The 8,321-nt window shown below is 41.8% G+C and overlaps 1 long non-coding RNA gene across 1 annotated transcript; it reads right to left on the reverse strand.

Moving 5' to 3' along the window:
- Positions 1-6,570: 6,570 nt before the first annotated feature.
- LOC147447058 (uncharacterized) lies at positions 6,571-7,286 on the reverse strand. The gene is made up of 2 exons (XR_015189584.1): positions 7,145-7,286; positions 6,571-6,877 (listed from the first exon to the last, which is right to left on the reverse strand). It is a non-coding gene; the product is annotated as an uncharacterized LOC147447058 (long non-coding RNA).
- Between the last annotated feature and the right edge of the window lie 1,035 nt (positions 7,287-8,321).

Below are 8,321 nucleotides of genomic sequence, written 5' to 3' on the forward strand. Positions count from 1 at the left end.
GTTAGCTTGCAAAAAGTGCATTGACGATCAATTGCTTGCTCTTGGACATGATTCAGAAGCGTCTTATGATGAATGGTTGACCTCTTTGGGAATGACTGAAGAAGTATACATTAAATCCCTTTCGGTGAGCATCATAGAGCCAACACTACTCTTGAAAATACATCCAAAGGACATTTACACAAATAATTTCAACAAAGAGTTGTGTAGTCTATGGGATGCAAACATTGACATTCAATTTATATTCAATAGCCATGGCGCTGCTGCATATTGCACATCATACATGACTAAAAACGATTCGACCACAAGCAAAATAATCAAGCACATATTGCAAGATTGCAAGAAGACAAGTGTGTCAACATTGGATCGGTTGAGAAAAATTGGAAGTGCTTTGATCAATACACAAGAGATGACATCACAGCAAGCCACATACATTTCTCTTTCATTGCCCTTACATAGTGGGAGCAAACAATTCGTATTCATCAATGCAGATTTCAAAAGCCAGCGCACATTGTTGTTGAAAAGAAGAGCTGCATTGAATACTTTGAATCCTGATGATTCTAACATTTTCTTTGACGACATTGTCACCAAGTACACCCATCGTCCAGACAACCTTGCACACATATGTTTGGCTGATTATGCAAGCAACTACCGCTGCGTGCGTGGCTCCACCCGCAAGTCTAAGAACCCTCGAGTCATACAATATGCTAACTTCATTTTGGAGAAAGATGTAGAGAGGCATTTCCATGAACTTTGCTTATTGTTTCTTCCATACTAACAAGATCTTTAACAAATTGACAACACCACATTTATACTTCACCAATAACTTGAAGGACTCACATAATCGTCTTGTTTTTTAGGAATTGCCTAGTCACGCATACATAATCCATGCGAAAGACAACCACCATAAAACTTGCTCCAAAAACCTTGTTCCAAAAAACCCACAAAACACAGCAGGCTTGTCCTCAACGTTGGAGCTTAAAGCAGGAATGATTGTCAAGCTTTGTGGTGGCAATATTGATATTTTCGACGGTCTTGTGAATGGCGCAGATGGAATTCTGAAGCTTGTGGACAGTAGGGTGAAAGCATGCTTTGGTGGTACAAAAAAAGGACCCATTTCAATTGTACCAATGAAAAAGTGGGGACTGGTAAATTTTTTATAGTTTAGGTCAAAACTTGTCGGACCTTGTATTTTTAGATTATTCTTTCAAATATCTATCCAGTGATATACAATATGATAGGTAGTTTTCCATGTGACTTGTAGAAATTGTAGCTCAAAGATTTGTCAAGGGTATTGTCAAGAACACTCCTTTTTGTACCACCAAAGTGTGCTTTTACCCAGTAGAGCTAACTGTTTTATTGCATGGATAGAGTTTTTTGACTCCTCAAAAGGCTCCAAGCAACGACATGTGAACCAGCATCTTAATATGATTCCCATTGGCCCTCAGTGGACACCAATTTTTCAAACAACAAAAGAATTTGAAGTTGGTAAAAATAGATTGAACACTATCTCTCGAACTCAATTTCCAATACAAGCAGCAAATGCACGCACTATCCATAGATCACAAGGCTTGACAATGAGCATAGTAGCATTTGATCCAACATCAATAAACTCACATGGATTGGTTTACACAGCTCTTTCTCGCATCAAAGATCCATCAAACCTCCACATTCTCAATCCGATTCATCCAGCTCAAATCAAAGTTGACAAAATTGTGCTTGACGAGCTTGACCGCCTCAACAATGATGCCAAATGGGAGTATTTGACAAAATTTCCATTCGTATACAAATGCATGCATCATATCATTCAATCATTGAACATCGTTTCTAGTCACAAATATCTCAAACATATCAAAGACGATTTGAATTTTACCATTTCTGACATTCTATGCCTCCAAGAAACAAAGCAAAAAAATCCTTCCAATGATCTTGCACCAAAGTTTCATCATGTCCATCACCACAGCAAAACAGGTGTTTCAATCTACTACAAACCTAGCATCAAGCTCCACTATGCAAAAACATTGCTAGCCCCAGGAATAAAAATCATTCAAGTTATATTAGCCATTCATGAACACCTTGATTGGGCAATCATATGCGTCTACAAATCACCAAACACATCTTCAACCGCATTGGTCACACAACTCTATACCTTGCTGCAACAATCCCATACACGAATGAGTGTCATCATGGGAGACTTTAATGTAGACAATGAGCCCACAAACAATCAATATCGTTACTTGGAGGAGAGGCTCCAAGCACATGGCTACACACAACAAATTCATGATGTGACCACTGTGTACAACTCAAAGCTCGATCATGTTTGGATTAAAAATCCCCCTGCATCATTCATCACAGGCACACGATTTTGCTTCCGGTCCGATCATTCATCCACACATCTAATCATTCCTAAATGATTCTTATACCTCCATCCCTCCCCCCCTTTTTCCCGTCATCTCTCCCTTCCCTCATCCTCTCCACAAAAACAAACCATATTTCCCTTTTCTATGCCTACCTTTATCCTAAGAAGATGCAACTTTTGCCACTCTTCAATCCTTCATCGAGGCCGACATTTTGTAATGTAATCTGCAAATCACTTTCTCAATCAATGTGACTTCAGTCCTTGTACCTTTGTCTTTGCTTTCCACATTCTTAATTCGTTTCATCTATTGGTAGGCCTTGTGATTTTGTCACTTGTTCATCTTCCCAAAACAAAGCAAAAATACATATATACAAATTAAATATGAAAGGTAAAGAGACGATAAAGACTTAAGTTGCACCCAAACTCCTAGGGCAAACGCTTTTGTCACTAGTTTCCTCTAGGCTACAGGCAGACTCGTCTCCTCAAGAGGCCATGCTTATCTACTCTCTTAGAGTAAAGCCCTTGAGAGACCCACATCGCTGGAATTTTTGGGTGTGACAGCAACCAAGTACTTCATATCAGAGGCCCAAGTATCGCACAACTTACTTCAGCCTTCCCTTTGGAGTTTTCTCCACCAAGTAGCTTATCGCTCACCACACTAAATTGCCTTTGAAACCCAATGATTTCCCCAAAGGAAATGCCATACCCGCTTGGAAGAGCATCGACTGACAGATGGTGTCCGTTGGGATCGGTGGTGCCTTCCTTCCACCTCCCAATCTCATTTTGGCAAAGTTGACCCCCTCCCCCGGAAGCAAGGTACTCGAATGGCTCTAAGCGCTCGGTTGTTCGCTTTGGGAGAACAATGTTGTTTCCCTTGAGAGGGGTCGGAGTATACTTTAAGCATAGGAAGGAGGGCATTATCCCTCCTTCCGATTATGCAGAGCACTGATGTACTGGAGCACCGCCTCACCAGGGAACTTCGTTACAAGGACGTGCCTTGCAATTCCATTCCTTAAGTGCGGATCACAACATACCATCAGAGTATCCACTTCCTATGAGCCTCCCCACCAAGGAGGATAATGGTCATCTCATCTGGTCCAACAACACGTCAATATCGTTGACGGTGGAGCTGATTTGGTTTAGCCATCCAGCCCTAAGACCATCAAGTGCCGAGCAGCTCGTCATCATCAAATGCAAAAGCGATCCTTGTCGAGCAGCACGTCAATATCATTGAAGGTGGAGTTGAATTGGTTTAGTCATCCACCCCTAAGACCATCAAGTGTTGAGCAATTCGTCATCAAATGCAAAAGCGATCTACCCTACAGTGGACAAACACCGTGTCCTAATAGAATGCAAACTATGTTGTATGCGCATATGAAAGAATACAATGTCTCATTCAACATATTCAAGTTTGGATGAATATTAATAATGGAAATCAAATAGACAGCACTATAAACAAATCATATTTAGTTGTTTATTTGGGCTATCTCAAAGACAACCGGATGTCATATTAACAGTATACCGCATTAATGAATTTACACTTTGCATAAGAACTTTAGTTCTCTCTCTCGATCAATCCTACAACACAAAATTCTCTTCTTCCTCTCTTTTTTTTGGGGGGGGGGCTCTTTCTCTCTCCTAATTTTCTTTATTTTTAACCTCTGCTCGCTGTGTATGCTAATTGATGTTGATGTTCACACTCCAGATATCCCTTGCATGTATATTGAGTCTACAAGGGTTTTCACAGTGGTTTCATTTGATCAGTATTCACAAAGTCCATTTGGCAGACAAGTTATGAAATTCTTTAAAAACGAATTATAATAAGAGGGATGAGTGTCATGGTGGGGGATAATAAGAACCAGAGATTAGTGAGGCAGTGCTGTTCCCACAGCTATGGCATGCTACCAAGCTCTTCACAGATCAAAGAGGTTTATATGTTGTGGTCTAGTTCGCAGATTTGTTTGCACTTTAAGACCTTGATGCAATTTTACCCGATCACCAGAGTATCTGGTCACCATCTTGGAAAAGCTCGAATTAACGTGAATCTGCTGAGATTCTTCATGGCAGCTCTCGTTCTCTAAAGCTGCATGGAATCTCTTTCGCATGCACTGCGTATCTAGTCACCATCTTGGAAAAGCTCGAATTAACGTGAATCTGCTGAGATTCTTCATGGCAACTCTCGTTCTCTAAAGCTGCATGGAATCTCTTTCGCATGCACTGCACGTGGATAGACAATGCTCTTTACTCACAATGCTCTCTCTCTCTCTCTCTCTCTCTCTCTCTCTCTCTCTCTCTCTCTCTCAGGAGATGGCATGACAGCAATTCTCACTCAGCGTGCTACTGAGACCCTCTCATTTTTGGACTGCAGGTGATAGAGGCAGTTCTAGAGAGTTACAATTTGATGATAGAATCTTTGAAGAAATGATTTCTTTTAAGAACAAACTAGTAAGTAGGCAAGAGGTGGAACAACAGCAGATATCAGTCCTTAGAAAAAGGGAAAACAATGTGGAAGGAGGCAATTGTGCTTGAGGCGTTTGTGCTTGCTCCGTCTATGTTGATATGGGTAAAAGCATCTAGAACCATGTATTTACATAATGACCAGTAACGAGTGGCCATTTGTCAATTTGTCTAAGCTGTATTTGTTAACAAACCACATTGTTGGTTATCATAGTACTCTTAATTCTTAAACCACTGTTTCTTTCTTTGGAGATGAAAGCGATACAATGCAAGGGAGTTAGTTAGCTTCACCCTTGTAGTCAAACAGTTCGATCAGAAAACCTCTTCTGCGTCTTTGTTAAAAAGCTCCAAAATTCATAATTCAAAGCTGCTCAACCATCAAAGCACCACCATACATATATAATACCCCACAAAATTGAGATCACGAAGTTGAGAAAGCCCACATCTATTCATGACCTGAGAAAAGGAAAGAACCGACCAGTCTGCAATTCACTGCCAGCCCGTAGGGATACATGCCCCATCGAATAATACATTATAGCCGCTTGTCTGAGATGAGACAATTAAAAATATCCATATCTGCACATCTCTTATAGACCTCAGATAATCAAAAGGAACAGCCTCACTGAGATTTACTCTGCCTTCCAGCAGACATTCCTAGTAAAGCATAGTAATCCAGTGAGACATCTCTCCAGTAATTCATTGCATCCACTTGGCAACTCAATGCAAGCATCAACCTAGGGTTAGCTGTTTGATCAAGTACCAGCAGTGCGATTCGGCACGTGTGCATAGGCTCCACCCAGCACTCCTATGATCGAAATTAAGGCTGTGACGTTAATGACTAGAGAAGAGAAGCAGCCTCAATGACCCAAAAAATATAAGGGAAACCAACCCCTCTCAGGCTAGAAAGGGTGTCTACAAGAGACGGGCCAATGGTAGCAGGTCAGCGATCCACCATGCCCTGTTTTCTGTCCATCCAGAAATCTGGGTGCAACTTATTATCTATCAATCAACAAGTCTGCATGCAACCACTTCTATCAACGTAACTCTTCATTTCGGAACCTCCATATACAATATCCATACATTAAAAAATGAGATCTTACACAAAAAAGCCTAAAAGCTCACTGAATTGAATACATCCCACAGTGGCTGAAGCACTTTCAAAGCCAATGCACCATCATGAATAAGGCTTAGGCTTAAAATTGAAAGTTGCAGGTGGCATATTCTTGCTTCAATGTAAATATCAAATGACACAGAACAAGTCCATCACATCCATCTACTAAACCGCAGAGCAGCTACAGAGTATCTACCACTTGCAAACATTATATACTACAATTAGATTTCAGACTCAAAATGCAATCTTGTCGCTCATACATCAAGAAACATCATTCACCTACAGTGAGTTCTAACATTCCACCTAGATGTCCACGCAGCCACCACATATAAACATCAAACAGAAAACAGAATACCTTATCAGACATCCCGGAAACAGTTGGGTATAGTAAGCCCTCACAGAAAAACATCACCAGAACATTTGAGCTCACATTTTCTCAATTACACTAATGCCATAGGTCTTACTGTGAATTAATCTCTTGGCATACAAAACCTCTACACAAGAGAGACTTCACAGCAGACACCAACATGCCAGTAGCTCCTCAGACAACAGGATAAGGAGAAGATCACACCATTAAAAACACACTTCAGCCTTCCTTCCTCTATTTAAAAATCTAGTAACAAGAGCCAAAAGATGCACAAAACAATAGTCTCAATAATCCAGTTTTCATGTTAGCCTTAGAGCGTTCATCAAAAGGGCAAAAAGAAAGACAACTCAAAATCATATTCCAGAAGGAGAGCAGGCCTTCGTCCTTGGGAGGGTATAAGAGAAGCAATCAATCCCTTGTCACTGCTACGCTATTCACAAGAGAGAGATCCAGCTCAAACTCTCCATTGAGATAGAAGACCACACATGCTCCCTCAGCGCCGATAGAAACTTCAAAAGTCCTACTTGGATCTCTGCCTCATCTTTCTGCGTTTCCTCTTCAACCTGCGCATTCTTTTCTTCTTCCACTGAAACAAAAGAACGCCGAATAAACAGCCGAAAGCATCACAAAGTGTCCAGCCAATAGAAATTTCAGTATTAATCCAGAAATTCCATGGATACACAGGGAGCCAGAAACCACTACATGCAGAAAACCCTTAAAGAAAACCTAATGGCCATTCAACATCTATCTCGTAAGTCGAAACATCAGCAAAGCTTCAGAGCAATCGCTTCGCCAAGCTCAAAGAAAGCTGGCACGGAAAAGAATAGCAGATTGGAACAGAGAAAACAAGTACCTTAGCCCTCATTGTCGGAGCAAGAGTTGATCGACCGCGCCTGCGTAGAGAAGGCCCAGCGCGAAAGGCTTATACACAACCCTAGAGATCGTTTCACATGGGCTTTATATTTGTCCTCGCAACACGTCGGGCACCAATTTAGTTGTAGGCTGTCGCTCTTTACTTTAGGGTAAGAAGCTGACGATGAGATTAAATCATTCAGGAGGCCACTGCGCATCCGTTTATGCACAGATTTGGGCTTGAGAGGCGCAAAAGATGCGCGATGACAAGATGTTTTCTACAGATACGGGCTCCTCGAGCAGACCTGTTACCATATACATGTGGTAGTGATGTGTGTGAACACACTAGGACCGTCGGGGCATTTTTTTCCTCTTTAGGAGTTTTTTTCCCGTGCATTGTATATACGCCCATCACTCTAGGGCTATCTATCTTTCCATTGCACACCAAGTAATACACTCTCTATTGTGTGCCTTGAGCTTCCTTCGTCTTCTCCAAGCTGTGTGTGTTTCTCTGCAACCCTAATTCCAACAATTGGTATCAGAGCAGGTCACGTCCTCCCGGGCTTAGTCGCCAGCTCCTCCAGCACACGCATTCTCCAATTTCAGTGAACTTTGGCGAGCGTTCGCAGGTCAACAAAAATTATGGGAGAACTTGAAGAGCTTGGTCTTCTCAAAATTTTGATTTGGGCTCATTTCGGCCTCCGTTTCCACTACAGACAGTACGGCACAGGCTATTTCGTCATTTTGTGCAGAATTTCTGTCAGTGTCGTTTTTCTGCATAACAGGTGCCTTGTAGTCTTCTACGGTTTGTGCTATATAGCACAGGTTGTTCCCGCTCCGTTTCTCTTATTTTCGGGCAGTTCTCACATCAGGTGCAGCATTTACCATGGCTGACAACAACAACACAGATGTGTTCAAGATGTTTGCTGATGAGGACAGGTTGGATGGGGACAACTACCCTATGTGGGCTTATATGATGCAACATGTTCTTGGGTCAAAGGGTGTCTGGAACATTGTGTAGGGCATTGATGTACGTCCTGGTTCTGAGGATGTAGGCGATGTTGAGGATGTTGGAGGTCTTGCTGCAAGGATTGCAGCTGTTAGAGTTGTTTTGCCTACAGCAGAACAAGCTCGTTCGGATGTTAAGGATGCGCAGGCTCATGCATTGATTGCGTTGT

This window comes from Adiantum capillus-veneris, chromosome 11, assembly GCF_014529385.1.
Source record: "Adiantum capillus-veneris isolate H3 chromosome 11, ASM1452938v2, whole genome shotgun sequence".
Classification (NCBI taxonomy): domain Eukaryota; kingdom Viridiplantae; phylum Streptophyta; class Polypodiopsida; order Polypodiales; family Pteridaceae; genus Adiantum; species Adiantum capillus-veneris.